At 37.2% G+C, this 17,255-nt stretch overlaps 1 long non-coding RNA gene across 1 annotated transcript; it reads left to right on the top strand.

Annotated features, from left to right (window-relative positions):
• The first annotated feature begins 278 nt into the window (after positions 1-278).
• On the top strand, positions 279-897 carry LOC120780649. Its single transcript, XR_005705942.1, has 3 exons — positions 279-374; positions 462-547; positions 638-897. It is a non-coding gene; the product is annotated as an uncharacterized LOC120780649 (long non-coding RNA).
• Positions 898-17,255: the final 16,358 nt, after the last annotated feature.

Here is a 17,255-nt window from a genome sequence, read left to right as displayed (position 1 = left end):
TATATTTTATCAGCAAATGCATTTGTATAAATTTGCTAGTATCCCAGCAAAACTTCGCTAACGTATTCACCAACACATAAGCAAATCTTAAAAAAAAAAATAAAAATTTACGTGAATGTGAAAACAGGTCACATGTTGGGAATATATTTCGTACTCCCTCCCTCCACAGTTGTGCTACAAGAATGGTTGTGCTATATGCAGATATGCATTGTAGTCGTTTGATGTAAGAAGTAATCAGTATCAGTAGAAGTAATCAGTAGAAGTAATCAGTATATAACAAAGTGGAAAACTGCATTTCTCACATTTGTGTGAAAACTTGTGAAGTGACAGCGACAAAATTCTACAGCCAGACAACCTTCAACAGCAGGACACAGGTATATTATATACATTTCAATAAATAATGAATAAGATAAATTACGGTTAAATGATATAAATTATATAAAATATTTTTTATTTTATAGTAACTCAAGGTATTAAGGAAATCCTAAGAAACCAAAAGGTGCTGATGACAAGGATGGATGACATTGAGAAAACTCTCAAAGAAAATGTATGTATATGTACCAATAAATTTATATATGTATTTCTTTGTTTGATAAATATAAATACATATATATATATATATATATTTGTACATTAGGTTATTGATAAAGGTCTTCTATTGGCTCACACACACGCTGCGCGAATGTAAGGTGGTTTTAGCTAAAGTCCATCACTCCATTGGACGATTGGTAGGAGAAATAGAAAATCCCATGCAAATTGAAATAGCGTCAAGACTACCAATCTGCACACTAGACGCCGCGCTGGATTTCGTAGATAAACTAAATTCCAAAGAGTTTGCTGACGAAACGGTAATTTTTTGCTCTTACTATTTTATTATTAAAAATATATTAAATATACATTTCCATAACAATTTAAAATAAAAAATTGAATAAATTTTTAAAAATAACCTGTATTTGTTTTATTTTATATGGAGTAGGATAAAAGGATAAGTATACGATACTACTTTACCATCGTACTGCTTTACCATCGTAGTGCTTTACCATCATACTACTTTACCATCAAACTACTATACCGTCCTACCATGGGTTAAAAAGAGACGAGCATATGACAAAGTGATGGTAAATTTGTATGCAAAGAAAAAGGATAGACAACTCACACGTATTCAAAGAATGCGATAGAATCTTCCCATGCCTCTGTACAAACTGATGTAAACTATTCGAATTTTTCACGCATACTATCCATAGTTATACGGCAGGTTTCTGGCATTATATAACGTATAGTCTTCTTGCTGGGTATGCATCTATTGCATTTGTATTTGTTTGTTTATGTAAGTATGTATGTGTGCGTGTGTTTGTGACTAAGGCACTTGAGATTTATGATGAAGAATACAATAATCACCATAAGGGTTGTTTTTCTGTATTGTATTCTTATTACCTATTTTTCTTTTATTTGCTGCATTTTTGTATGCAGTCAACTGATAGTGGACTGTAAATGGCCGGTTTTAAAGGATCAAATATGAATATTTCGTTTATGTCTGCTTTTCATTTTTCAAAAATTATAAATACATCTTTAAGATTACTTGCTTTGACCGTGCTACAAAAATTGAATACCTCTGCGTATGTCTTCCTTGGACGAGACCCTTGTAGAATTTTGGCTTTGAGAGCTTACCACGATGAGTTGTCCTCCAGTTCTCTCGTTCTATTTCCAGCGGTGCCCAGTATTTTTTTGTTTGCTATAATATTGATACAATGTTGAATGAGTTCCTGGTCTGTGCCGCAGACCAGAGAAATGTTGGTTTCGACCGCTTTAATAAACGCTTTTAGATTGTGATGGTCGTCATCCGGCTTCATTCGCCGGAATTGTGGTCCAGTGGTCCATGATGTCCCTTGGTGACATGTGAAATCTGTAAAACTGTGATTGTTGGTTCATTTGTAGTTGTAGTAGATGTTGAGCATGTTGTTGTTGCATTTCTTCTTGCCTTGCGATAACCCTCTCCAGCTCGGCGATGGTTTGGTTTAGATTCTACATTGTTGTATTAGTTGTAAATAAGTCGTTTTAATTGTGGTTTGAAGATGTGGTCCGCGGAGTATTTCTTTTTAGACCAGTTTCGTAAAAGTATTCTCCTTTTATTTAGAAAACTTTTAAACGTTCTAGAAACTTTTTTATTTGTATTTTGTTTCTATTTCTGGATGCAAATTAATTTTTTAGTTTCTTTATTGGTTTTTTTAAAAGTAACTTATAACTCTAGCTTATAACTTATAACTCATAACTGCCCTATTTATCTCTTAATTTTAGTTCTTATAGTATTATAATGCTGATCATGTAAAAAGGATGGCTGTGGCATTTCTTGTTGCGTGATCAAGTTCTTCTTGTAATTGTATTCCAATAGATTTTATGATGACTTTGCAAATTGGCTATTGTTGATTTTAATATTCTTTGTTTACGTTAATTCTATTTGTTATGATAGGCGGTTGGATTGATCCTATGGATGAATGTGGTGTCGACTTACATCGCATATGTGTCTACTAGAGATGAATGGGATAGGGGTTTATTTTAGTGGGTTTGGGTTTCGGCTTAGGATGTTAATTCATCAATTTTGTGATAGATTCAAGCATATTGGCATTAGCTTCTTCAATTTTCCTTTTTTTATATTTTTTAATTTTTTGCCGGATTTTGATAATTACATAAATCAAAGCAATAATTATTGCCAAAAATAAGAGTGCCCAAAGAGTTGGATGAGATTTAATTTCTTCTTGGCCCATATTTAAAAGGTTTGTATTTTTAAATTTTAAATCTATATTTTCTGATTCAAGACATTCGAGGACATCAAACCGACTAGGCTGATTTGATTTAGTATAGTTCCAAATTATGCTACTTGATTTTCATAAATTTTGTTGTCAATTACTATGGTGTTATTGAAGGTTACTAAATATGTACCATCGAGGTCGATGTTATCAACTGTGTGTTTTCCTGATATTAAGATTATGCCATCTTTAATAATTTCTAATTGTTATTTTTTTTTCTTTAATTTTCAGACATTTTCCTTTTTGATTATTTAAATTTTAGAAAAACAAGTTTCTTTAAAATCCATTTCACAATAACTAGCACTTAATTCTATTTTCCATGTTTTAATGTTAGAGTATGTGTTTTTACATTTAATTATTTCATTTTCTATTACTAATTTTCCATCGCTTTGACTTATAGATTTAGCTTCATATAGTATACATATACCTTTAATTGCAGGGTATTTAATATATATTACTGTACAAATGAGCATCCTCCCCCGACCTAAACACACACACACCCCAACGATTCAAACTGGCATCACTAACACGCAACCTTCACCACACCACATCGATTCAAAACTTACATCACTAACACGCAATCTTCACCACACCACACCACACTTACAACCCACATTCTACACCGACACCCACACTTACACACATATGCATCATTCTATCCAGCATCAACGGGGATAAAGAAGGACCGATTACCAGATATTCCAATCAGTTCGTTAGCGACACTACCAGCGATCGGTCTTACGTTTGCCCATCCCGCGTCCATCCGCCGTCATCCCGTTGCGAAACCAACCGCGTTATTCCATTATTTTGTACCATTTTGAAGAACGTGTTTTCTTTTAATTCGCATCGGTTAAGCAAAGCTATAAAGCATTTTTTAAATAAAAATTAGACAAAACCCCTTTTTTCGGCATTGAGTGCGTTTTTCTTAATTTGGTAGTGAAAAAAAATATATAAAAGGTGAGTGCACTATTCCAACATGGTCCTTCGAGCCTACAGAAAGGCACATTGGTATAAACAGTGAAGTGAGTGACAAAAACTATATATATGTATACATATATAAAGGTTCCAAAAGTGAACATATAAGCATATGAAACATACACATAACAGCATAAAACAAAAAAAAAAAAAAAGTAATTAAAAGTGCGGTGAACCTAAAGCGCAGTGAAGTGCACACAATTACAAAACCAAACGAAGAAAAAAACAAATAAACGTGCATACAAGTGCAAAACAAACAGAAAAAAAGAAGGGAAAACAGTGAAATTTAATACAAAAATCAATAACTCCAAAAACAACACAACAATTAAAACTCTGCTAACAAAACGGGCGCTAAATTTAAAAAATCGGGCGCGAAACTTAAAAACAAAAAAAAAATATAAATAATAAAAATAAAATAAAAAATCATTTAAATTAATAACCAAAAGAACCACTAACACTGGAACAGAGGAGAAGAAGCAGCTCAACAACAGTGGGAACACCAAGATCGCACACGGACCCAGTTTTCTTACAGACAGAACTCCCCAAAATCCCCTGAGGGGACTTAAAGTGAGTGTATCCATTCCACTTTTAATTTATCATTATACATGTATGTATATATGTACTAAATCCGTTTAATAAAAACGGTTAGTAAAAGCTCGGCGGTAAAATCAAGTACCGATATAAGCGCAATACAATACGGTTCATAATATATATATATGTATCCCCAATATACATATATATATGCAACCAAATTAATTATTATTCTTTTCCGTTAAAACTTACCTCAGTGTATACAGATACACACAAACCGAAAAAAAGGGGAAAAAATCAAATATTTACTTTCTTATCAGTCTGGCAATACCGCGTCGGCTTATTGACTGTGAGAGGGATACGTGCAAATGCAATACCGCTTTAGATTATTAGGCCGAGAGAGGGATAATTGCAAAAAAGTAAGGAAAAGCATAAAGAAGAATAAAGCACAAAAAGAGCAAATACAATCATACATACATATATACATATATACATATCCACAATCGCAATACATAGCAAAGCAAATTTATATATACATACATATACATACATATTATATATTTGACATTCTCGCTTTCGCATATTTGTTATCGCGAATATATAAACGCGAAATATCATCCAAATATATTGCCGAAAACTTTTAAATGTTGTATACCTATAAACATAGGATACAAGAAATTAAATAAACTGCAAGAAAAATCAACATTGGTTGAAAAAATTAAATATTGCAAGCTAATTGCCTTTGTACATACATTCAAATATTAAAAGTCCAATTTGGCGATTTCCGAGCATTTTCTTGTTCCTTGTCAAACAAGAAGAAGCATAAGTGCACATATTTAATTTAACGCATATTATATGCACATAACATCCACACGTATGTACAAAGGGTATTGACCTAGTGTTCAGCGCGCGCTGATACAAGGGCATGCCGATAAAACCATAACAAAAAAAATATATATTTTCTCCAAAAAAAATAAAGCAAGTAAATACACGAGAAATAAAATCGATAAACGCATTTTTTTAATTCTTTTTCGGAAATAACAGCTCTTATTTTTTGAAAAGAGCTTCGGTTACAACATATATATTTAAACAATCAAATTTTTGGAAATAATAACTCTTATTTATTGAAAGAGTTTTCGGTACCACATTTTTGTATTTTATTAATTCAAAATTTCTGAATGAGCATAGACTCAAAAGAATCCAAAGCAGAATTCTTAAGAATTCCGAAAATGATTAATGACGACAAAAGCCCATGTAGACCTGCTGAAGCTACACGCTCTAAGCAAGGTGCTACAAAGCAAAAAAGGGGGAGGGACATTTCTTATATCAAATTCATTTCTGAGAGTGACAGCTTGATTAAATACTGCACTCGATTTGCATCTTCACCGATTCAGGACAACTCTGAATCGGTATTAGAAATAAAAAATAAATCGATTGACAATTTTTGGACACGCCTCCAAGCTGCATACGACGCAATAGTAGAAACAGATGATTCAGATCTACCTGAAAATTTTAAATCTTCGGCTTACGCCAAATACGAAAATTGCTTAGACCGCTATGAAGACACAAAAGCAATGATCTCAGATCAATTAAAACTTATTAAGTCAATTTCACCTACTCCCCACAGTAGAGTAGAGTTACCACAATTACAAGCCCAAGAGGCAAGTTCAGGCATTCATCTCAAAGTGCCAGCGTGTGATACGGAAATATTTCATGGAGGTTATGAACAATGGCCGTCCTTCCGGGACATGTTTACAGCCGTGTACATAAACCATCCGAAATTATCACAAGCGCAAAAACTGTATCACCTCCGATACAAAACTAAAGGTCAAGCAGGCGTAATAGTCAAGCAGTTCGCATTGAATGACGATAATTTTAATCTAGCTTGGGAAGCTTTAAGACAAAGATACGAAAATGAGAGAATATTAGTTGACAAGCAAGTAACGATACTTATGAACTTGCCTAAAATTCAAAGAGAAACCAGTGAAGAATTCATGAAACTAGAATCCACTGTTTCAAATTGTTTGTCGGTTCTGTCGGCACAAAATATTCCCACTCACAATTGGGATCCTATTCTGGTAAACATATGTACCGCCGCATTACCAGAGAAATCATTACTTTTGTGGGAGCAATCGATCTCATCAAGAAGAAAATGCCCAACGTGGCAGCAGATGAAAGATTTCTTAACTACCCAATACGAAATTGCGGAAAGGGTAGACAAAAAAGTAGTCAGAACTAAAAACGTTCAATAAGACTTAAATCGAAGCTTAATAGACCCCAAGCCGGAAGCAACAATAATTTAAACAGAAGCTTTTTCAAAGCACAATCGTTCACATCTGAACAAAATAAATTCACGTCATGCGAACTATGTTCTGGAGGGCATAAGCTAAAAGCTTGCGAAAAATTTAAAAAATTGAATGTGAATGAAAGGAACAACTTTGTCAGGTCAAAAAGACTCTGCACAAACTGCTTGTCCCACTCACACAATCTTAATACTTGCGAAAGCAAATTTAATTGCGTATATTGCCACAAAAGGCATCACTCTATGTTACATCTCAATAACTTTCCCAACACATCTCATAGCAGCGCTTTTTCAAAAAAAGCCACGGGTTTAGTTGCCACAGCAACTCCCGAAACAAAAGAAAATTGCCAAGAGACACCATGTTGTTCAAAGGCATTAAAAACTCAAACGCTACACAGCGAAAATCATAGTAGAGTACTACTACCCACAGCAGTTGTCTCCATCGAACATCGAGGAGAACTGTTCAAACTAAGAGCCCTAATAGACCAAGGATCGCAACGATCGTTCATAGCGTCTAGGGCACAAAATAGGCTAAAATTGCCAACAAAACATGCCAACTTCGAAATTACGGGAATGGGCGGACGAGTAGTACAAAACTCAAGTAAAATCTGCCCCATTACCCTAATTTCCCCCAAAGCGGATAAGCGCATTCAAGCAAATGCTATTGTCTTACCGCAACTAACAAACATGCTTCCAAGCTATCAAATAAATAGCAAGCATTGGGATAAAATTTCACACCTGACACTGGCAGATCCCAACTGCAACACGCCAGCTCAGATAGACATCTTAATAGGCAGCGACCTTATACCGCAAATCATATTAGAAGGTGTTGAAAAAATTTCGAAAACACTACTGGCGCAAAATACCATTTTCGGATGGGTCCTAAGTGGACTAGTTGCGGAACCAGTCACAGCCATGACAACTCAAGTTGAGGAAATCTCAAACGAGTACCTCAATACACAATTGAGAAAATTTTGGGAGTTAGAAGAACTACCCCCATTCCAATTACAACACCTGAAGATCAGTATTGTGAAGACTTTTACAAAGCCACAACTACTCGATCAGAAAATGGTCGGTATATCGTACGACTACCAATAAAACAACAATTTCCAGACACACTCGCCTTAGGTCACTCTCGCACCTCTGCAATACAGCAGTTTCTAAGTATGGAGAAAAACCTACTTAGAAAAGGTGTGCTTAAACAAGTTTATGATGGTGTCGTGGAGGAATACCTTCATTTAGATCACATGGAGGAAGTAAGCCCATGTGAAAAAATCTTAAGAGGCAAATATTACTCTTTCTACTTGCCACATCATGCAGTAGTAAAGCCTGAGAAGAAAACAACAAAAGTTCGAGTTGTCTTCAATGCATCACGATCCACGAGCTCGGGTAATTCCCTAAATGATATTCTATTTACGGGACCCACACTCCAACCAGATTTAATGCTCCTCATATTGAACTGGCGTATATACAAATACGTATTCAATGGGGATGTCGAAAAGATGTATCGACAAATACTGGTTCATAAAGATGATCAAGATTTTCAGCGGATTATTTTCCGAAAATCTGCCAATAGTCCACTACGTGACTTTAAATTGAAAACAGTTACCTTTGGCGTAAACTGTGCCCCATATCTAACCATTCGTACACTACACGAACTGGCAGAAGACACAAAGCCAGAATTTCCACTGGCAACACAAGTCTTAAAAACGCAAACGTATGTAGACGATATCCTGTCTGGAAGCCACAGTCTTCCACAAGCATACGAGACCTTATCACAGGTAATAAATGCCCTCAATACCGCAGGGTTTCCTTTAAAAAAGATTACAGCCAATCACCCAAATATTTTAAAAAATATTCCTAAAGACCATTTGTTGGATACTAATTTCCTTATATTTGAAAAGGAAAGTACAACAAAAACACTAGGCATCCAATGAAATGCGATATCGGACCAGTTTTCATACACGACTGAGTCCATATCCGCATTATCTGCTGTTACAAAACGCCAAATTCTCTCCTCGGTGGCAAAACTTTTTGACCCCGCAGGATGGCTTTCGCCAATTATGATACAAGCGAAAATTCTGATCCAAGAATTATGGCTAGACGGAACCGACTGGGACGAACAAGTGAAACCTCTTCGCTTAGAAAAATGGTCCCAGTTCGCTAATAATTTGAACGACATCTCGAAGATACAAATTTTACGGTGGCTAAATTATTCCCCCGAATACAAAATGGAACTCCACAGTTTCTGCGACGCCTCTGAAAAGGCATATTGTGCCACTATTTATGTGCGCACACAAAACGATATTGCAACTACAAGCCACTTGCTGGCGGCAAAAGCAAAAGTCGCACCTCTAAAAACCATAAGTCTACCACGACTTGAACTCTGTGGCGCTCTGCTACTAGCAAAGCTAGCTTCAATGGTGCAGACCCACTTAAATATGGCGAAATACAGATTATATTTATGGTCCGATTCCGAGATAGTTCTAGCCTGGTTAGAAAAACCACCACATGCGTGGAAAACTTATATTTCTAACCGAACATCTGAAATACTTGACCTAGTAGGATCAGCCACTTGGCGTCACGTAGCCAGTGCTGACAATCCTGCTGATTTAGGTACAAGAGGATGCAAACCTCTGCATCTTGCCACCTCCACCCTCTGGTGGAATGGCCCCCGATGGTTAACAGAATCTCCCGATTCTTGGCCACAATCGCCCATGCGCAACATACTTGCCCCAGAAAGTCGTAAAATCGACACTTATCATGCAACACTGGATGACACTGACATCCTTGAACGATTTTCATCGTTCCCCCGAGCCCTCCGGGTAGTTGCCTATATGCTCAAGTTTCTAGAGCGGCTTAAACTTAAAGTTAAAGGAGCAACTTATCTCCATTGCGATAAATTGACGCACCAAGACTTACAAAAAGCAAAGGTCGCTCTTATCGCATCAACTCAAACGCGCTACTTCAGCCGCGATATAGAATTACTGAGAGAATCGAAGCCTATTGATAAAAGGAGCTCACTCTTAGTATTAAACCCATTTCTAGACACGAAAGGTCTGCTTCGTGCGAATGGTCGGCTTGCAAATTCAAGCCTAACATATAATGAACGCCACCCTATAATTATACCTGAGAGGTGTCCATTTGCCGCCTTATTCATCGCATATATCCACATACTAATGCTCCATGCCGAACATCGCCTCATGCAACATATGGTTCGCCAAGAGTTGTATATACCCCGACTTAAGCCCCAAATAAAAAAGTGTATTTTCATGTGCAAAATCTGCACTATGCATAAGCAGAAAATGTAATCGCAGATTATGGCAGCACTTCCACCTGAACGCTGCAATTTTGCTCTGCCTTTCACCACTACAGGTGTAGATTTTGCTGGGCCTTTTATGATAAAGGCATCCATGCTAAGGTCTCCTACCCTCATGAAAGGCTATGTGGCTGTTTTTGTCTGTTTCACGACAAAAGCAGTACACCTTGAGCTATGTACGAATCTGACGACGGAGGCTTTTCTGGCGGCTTTTGCCCGTTTTGTCGGACGACGAGGCTTTCCATCAAAAGTCATGAGCGATAATGGTAAAACATTTATCGGAGCCCAAAGAGCAACAGAAAAACAATTTGTGGATTTTATGAAACAAGTCTCACCAGACATTGTACAAAAATATGCTCCCCAAGGTATCAATTGGCAGTTTATCCCCCCAAGCGCTCCACATATGGGTGGCTTATGGGAATCTGCCGTAAAAAGCTTCAAATCTCATTTTAAAAAGATAGCTGGCAACCACAAATTTAATTATGAAGAATTCACGACACTCTTAACTAGAATTGAAGCCGTTCTCATCTCACGGCCTCTCGCAGCTCTCTCGCAAGATCCCTCAGACTTCACAGCACTAACTCCCGGCCACTTTCTTAAAGGAGCGCCCATCCTGGCCACACCTGAGCCAGGCGTGGAGACGCTCTCCTTATTAAACAGATGGGAACGAATTAAAATTCTCCATCATGAATTCAGTCGCCGTTGGAAAGATGATTATTTAAAGGACCTCCACAGAAGGTACCGATGGAAAACAACAGAAAATGCGCCTAAGCTTGGAGATTGTGTCTTGATCAATGATGATTGTCTCCCCACCGAGAATGGCGGCTTGGCCGCATAGAGAAGCTCTACTACGGCTCCGACGGTCATATTCGCGTAGTCGATCTCCGCACTCAAACGGGAACACTAACCAGGCCGCTCGTCAAGCTATGCTTTTTGCCAACCGCCGATAAAACCGAAAAGTAAATCGAAAATAACGTAACCGTAATTAATAAACAAAGAAACGAAAAATAAATAATGATAAAATGCTCCAATATCAATAACTAGCAACAAAAACCAAGAAAAGGGAGTCGATCCACATGACGACTCACTCGTGCCACATTTCGTGGCACCAATGCCTATATGAATATATATATGTATGTATATGTTAATTAAAATAAAATCTTTTAACAGATAACAATGGATTCCGAGATGCCAACTGCGCCCACGCCCACAATACGTTCGGCAGTTACTGTTCCGCGCTCGAAGACTACACCAGTCGCAGCGCCGCGAACCACCATAGCCACCGCAGCTCCCCGAGCAGTTTCAACGGCTCCACAAAACGACATGCGATCAACGGCTCCGGAACCACCACAACTCGAATGCGCTCTGTGCCGCCGTCGTCATCGGTTGCCACGCTGTGGCATCTTCAAGGGGATGACTCCTCAGCAACGCCAGCAGGTCGCTCAGGCACATGGACATTGCCTGAATTGTCTGGCACCCACTCATCTTACACAAGAGTGCACAACGGGCTACCAGTGCCAAGTATGCATGCGTCCCCACCACACACTACTACACCGCACCGGCGTACTCGATGGCGGGCGTCATGAGGCTCATCGCAGCCGTAATGCCATCAGAAGACCCAAGCGATCGCAACCACGCAGGCCGGCATACCCTGCGGAGCACTCACGTTCGTGGCGTCACCGCACCGGAGGCACCAACCAAGGCCGAAATCGCGCCGTTCCACAGGCCTCAGCAATGTGGTAGCCACGTTACAACGGCTTCAGAGGCTACTAGGCTAGATACTCGCCTAGGGGGGCCAGGATGTACAAATGAGCATCCTCCCCCGACCTCAACACACACACACCCCAACGATTCAAACTGGCATCACTAACACGCAACCTTCACCACACCACATCGATTCAAAACTTACATCACTAACACGCAATCTTCACCACACCACACCACACTTACAACCCACATTCTACACCGACACCCACACTTACACACATATGCATCATTCTATCCAGCATCAACGGGGATAAAGAAGGACCGATTACCAGATATTCCAATCAGTTCGTTAGCGACACTACCAGCGATCGGTCTTACGTTTGCCCATCCCGCGTCCATCCGCCGTCATCCCGTTGCGAAACCAACCGCGTTATTCCATTATTTTGTACCATTTTGAAGAACGTGTTTTCTTTTAATTCGCATCGGTTAAGCAAAGCCATAAAGCATTTTTTAAATAAAAATTAGACAAAACCCCTTTTTTCGGCATTGAGTGCGATTTTCTTAATTTGGTAGTGAAAAAAAATATATAAAAGGTGAGTGCACTATTCCAACAATTACAATTATTTCATTATTCTGTACTATTTTAAATTTAGATGCGTCAATTACATCTGTGATTGTAAAATTGTTGTGTTCATGACTTACAGTATCTTTAATTTCTTTTATATTCAATATTGTTGGGTTAAGAATTCCGACTTTTCCTAATACAATAGTTTGGAGAGTATTTTCTAGATCTGTTAGTATTAATTTATTTCTGTGTTGCATTATGTTAATTAAGGTTGAACTATTCTCTATTTTACTCACAATATTTGTTAGTTGTGTAACTACCTCAAATAATTTGAAATTTGTAGTAAGCTGTCTATTGTTATTTTCTATGAGTTCAGATAATTTCGCGTTTATTCGTACAATATCGTCATGGTCTGGTGTTCCCGAAATCCATTTCCATATTGTACCGAGTTCATTTATACCTCTTTTCGATTTTCTCCCCGTCATAATTTCTGATATCAGTCGTTCTATTTGGTCCATTTCTAAGTCCGTGTTGAATTTATTATAATAAACTGTGTTTCCCGTATCACCAGTATTGATTTTTATAAAGTTTGAGCTATGTGATTCCTTAATTAGTTTTGTTTTTGTGTCATATAGAATTTCTTTATAATATGTCAAATTTGTTATGTGAAATAAGTCTCCCCAGTCAGTGTAAGTCGCGGCTGGTCCAATTTCTATTAGGACATAATCGTCTCTCGTATAGTCAGTAATTTCGCATTGAGTGAATGGTATCAAAAGGATAATTATCGATGTAAGAATCATTTTCTGGAAATAATTTTATAATTTTATATTATCTTTATGAACTATTCTTGACTTGCTATATATTTTTACAGTATTACCTAAATCTTCTTTTACCCTTTGTTTTTTGTATTTTGGTTGTAACTTATTTCTTTCTCCTATTATTTTTTCATATATAACGTCATTCTTTTTATATGTTTTTATTATTCTATTCTTATTATTTCTTTCTATCATTTTTTCCTGTGAGTTGCTTAGCTTTAATGGTATTTCATTGTGTGTGATTTTATTAAGATATATATCTATAGGTTTTTAATCAGTTACGGAATGGATTGATTTATTGTATTGTTGTGCAGCCCTGTAGATACTTTCTAAATCGCTAATTAAATGGTATTCCTGTTGGATACAACGTGATAGTTCTATTAGGGTTGAATGTACTCTTTCAACTTGACCATTTGTGGTACTATGTTTCGGGGTGCAATAATAAACTTCGATGTTCATTCTCTGCATTAAAGATTTGAATTGAATTGAAGAGAAACCTGGTTCATTATCGCAGGTAATGTCTCGGGAAAACTTTGAAGTATGTCGAGGACCTTTTGATCTAGGTCTATTCTGTGATCTATATGTTTGATTATTAAGTATTTGGAATAAGCGTCTACAGCTGTTAAGAACTTTAATTTCTGTACAAAATATATGTCTATATGAATTTGTTCTCCTTCCCTTTCTGTTATAGGGGCTTCACCGATTGGCACTCTTTGAGGGTGGCGATTGTATTTGTTTTTGTTACATATGTCACAATTTCGAACATATTCCTTAAATTGTTTGGTCATGTCTGGCCAATAATATAATTTACATATTTGTTTTAAGTTTTCTCTAAAATTTCTATGTGTGTTTCCTCGACAATCATGTTTTGATCTTCTGTGTTAGTTATGTTCGTTGGGAAGTTTTTAGTATAAAGAAATTTAATATTGCAAGTTTCTAATAATTTGGATTTTATTTCGTACAAATCTTCTACGGTGCAATGTATACCTGTAACCACATTTGGTTTCAAAAATTCTTTAAGTATATTTATCAAATTGTCAACTGTATCATAATCTATAATGTGCCGTGTTTTTCCGAAATTTGTAATTGATTCATGTATTGCGAATCTAGCTTTACTTAGTAATATCTGTTGCGAATATTGATTTAGTGGTCGGGTTGTTTCTGCTATATTTATATTGTCGCTACTTTCTGCTGAATGTTGAGTGCTGTTACTTGAAATGTCGGATATATTGTGTAAGTATTGTCGTGAAATAGCGTCTGCTACAACGTTAGTTTTTCCCGGTTTGTATATGATTTTTGGAGAATATTCTTCGATTAATGCATGTTTAACATCCCATTGGGTAGGGTATGCACAACTCACTTACACCCGCTATTAAACATACAAATGAAAATGCGCGAGTAATTTTGTGTACAATTAACTTTAATGTTTGATAAATTTAAAATACGATACAATTTTCAATAGATCGAAATAGAATTGGAACTTCGGTGTATAAATTATCCCAGTGCGAAATTGTTGTTGAATCACGTAGAGTTCTGGCGAATTTTGTATGTAACGAAAGCTGCTAACAGTGAGGTATATGGCGGTAAGGTTAAAACAAAAGTAAAGTCTACGCGGCGCAGTGGGGAATCGGATCGTGTCGGACGAATTGCGTAAGCGAATGTATGCTTTCTCGTTGTCCATCCTTTTTGATAAGCTTGTTGGTGTATAGGCTTGTGTTGTCGTGTTCTCAGCTGTGGTGAACTAAGCTGTCTTATTAGGGTGCGCCAGTTTTTCCCGGGTAGAGTGGGTGGATGCTTAAGTCATTTAAACATCCTGGGCCCCCTAGGCGAATATTTTGCCTAGTATTACGCTTTTATGCTGTTGCATGTATTTCGGCATACTGCTAGTAGAGTTGCCGAGGGCGCAGATTACATGCTGTGAATCCTGAAAATGCCTTTGGTAATTAACATAATATTTGTTATTTATTTACTTTTAGGTGCATATGGCTAGGACCTATATTTTGCGGGTTTATCCGGCTTATTGTTGTAGTAAACATGTGTATGCGTTTTTTTAGCTTTTATTCAATTCATTAGCGGTTATTTAAATTTCTTATTTCATTGGTATGGTATACCAGTTGTTTATTTTTTGCTTTTTCTATGTTATCGGCTTATAAAGGATAGTAACTCCACGCCTGGCTCAGATATGGCCGGAATGGGTCCTCCTTAGCCCTTCAGTTAGGACTGTGACAATAGGGGGATCTTGCGAGAGAGTGGCCGTGAATAGAGAACGGCTTCGATTCGTTGAGTAGATAATTTTGTATACTTAATTGGAAGCTTTGTATAGCTGATTTACATAACCCACCCATATGAGGAGCGCTTGAATAGATGTGATAATAGCGACCTTTGCCTTTTGGGAGTATGGTGATCCCTTAAATTTCTATGGAGATTTTATTTTTTTTTGAAAATTTATGAAAGGTGTCGATTTTTCGAATTTTTCATACAACTATGTTATAGTATATTTAATGTTTTAGTGCGTGTGCACTAATTTGGCGTTTAGTAGCCCGCCACCGCTCTAGGATTTGTTCAGATTTGGTTTTTTTTTTTCATTATTGGCGAAAGCCATCCTGCGGGGCCGAAAAGTTACGAACATATATGTGTTTTTTGGTATGAGGTTGTCAGAGGGAATCTGACCTTGTTTTTCCTACTTTTATATGGGGTATTAGAAAATTGTGGCTCTAGTGGTTGTCGTACGACGTTCCGGCCATTATTTGATCTAGTAGTTGTGGCTTTAGAGAAGTGCTCACAATACCGATCTTTTATAGTTTTGTTTGTTATTATAGGAAGTTTCCTGAACATTCGAAATTTCCTTAATTGTGAATTAAGGTATCTGTTTGTTTTATACTCAACTTCAGTTGGCATGGTGGTAACTAGTTCTGTAACTAGTCCACTTTGTGTTTCGCTGTGCAGCGTTTGAACTTTTTGTGCCTTTGAGCAACATGGTGTCTCTTGGCAATTTTTCGAATTTTGGTTTTCGGGATTTGCTTTTGCAATTATACCCGTGGTTCTTTGTGAATAAGCGCTTCTTTGGGGTGAGATGGGATATCTGCCGTAATGAAGCATTGAATTGTGTCTTTTATGACAATATAAGCAGTTAAATTTGCTTTTGCAATTTTTAAGATTGTGTGTATGGGACAAGCAGTTTGTACAGAGTCTTTTTGATCTGACAAAGTTGTTCCTTTCGTTAATGTTTAATTTTTTGAACTTCTCGCAAGATATAAGTTTATGCCCTCTTTTACATAGTTCGCATGAAGTATGTTTTTTCTGTTCGGATGTGAACGATTGCGTTTTGTAAAAGTTTTTGTTTGAATTGACTTTGTTACTAACTTGGGGTCTATTTAAGCTTCCATTTTGGTCGTGTTTGTTCTTAGTTTTGATTATTTTTTCTTCTAACCTTTCCGCAATTTCATATTGGGTGGTGAGAAAATCTTTCATTTGTTGCCACGTTGGGCACTCTTTTCGTGAGGAGAGCGATTGCTCCCATAGAGCAATCTGGTAATGCGGCGGTGCAAATCTTTACCAGAATAGGATCCCAGCTGTCTGTGGGAATATTTAGTGTCGATAGAATCGACAAGCAATTTGAAACAGTGGATTCTAGTTTGATGAATTCTACACTTGTTCCTTTCTTAACTTTTGGCAAGTTCATTAGTGTCGTTACTTGTTTATCGACCAGTATTCTTTCGTTTTCAAATCTAGCTTTTAGAGCTTCCCAAGCCAAATTGAAATTGTCGTCATTTAATGCGAACTGTTTAACTATTTCGCCTGCTTGGCCTTTTGTTTTGTATCGGAGGTGATACAGTTTTTGTACCTTTGATAGTTGTGGATGGTTGATGTAAACGGCTGTGAACATGTCCCGGAAGGACGGCCATTCTTCATAACCTCCGTAAAAGGTTTCTGTATCACATGCGGGCAGCTCATGTGGATGCCTGAACTTGCCTCATGATATTGTTGTATTTGTGGCAGCTCTACTCTACTGTGGGGAGTAGGTGCAATGGCTTTTATTAGTTTCAATTGATCGGAGATCATAGCTTTCGTTTCTTCAAATTGGTCTAAGCAGTTTTCATATATCACGTAAGCCGATTGTTTCAACGTTTGTGATAGGTCTGAATCGTCAGAACCTACTATGGCGTCATGAGCCACTTGGAGACGAGTCCAAAAATTATCGAGATTTTCCTTTTTTATTTCTAATGCGGATTCAGAG

The sequence above is a fragment of the Bactrocera tryoni genome, unplaced genomic scaffold, assembly GCF_016617805.1.
Source record: "Bactrocera tryoni isolate S06 unplaced genomic scaffold, CSIRO_BtryS06_freeze2 scaffold_25, whole genome shotgun sequence".
Taxonomy (NCBI): Eukaryota; Metazoa; Arthropoda; class Insecta; order Diptera; family Tephritidae; genus Bactrocera; species Bactrocera tryoni.
Note: the sequence above shows the minus strand (reverse complement) of the source record. Positions and strands in the feature narration are given on the sequence as shown.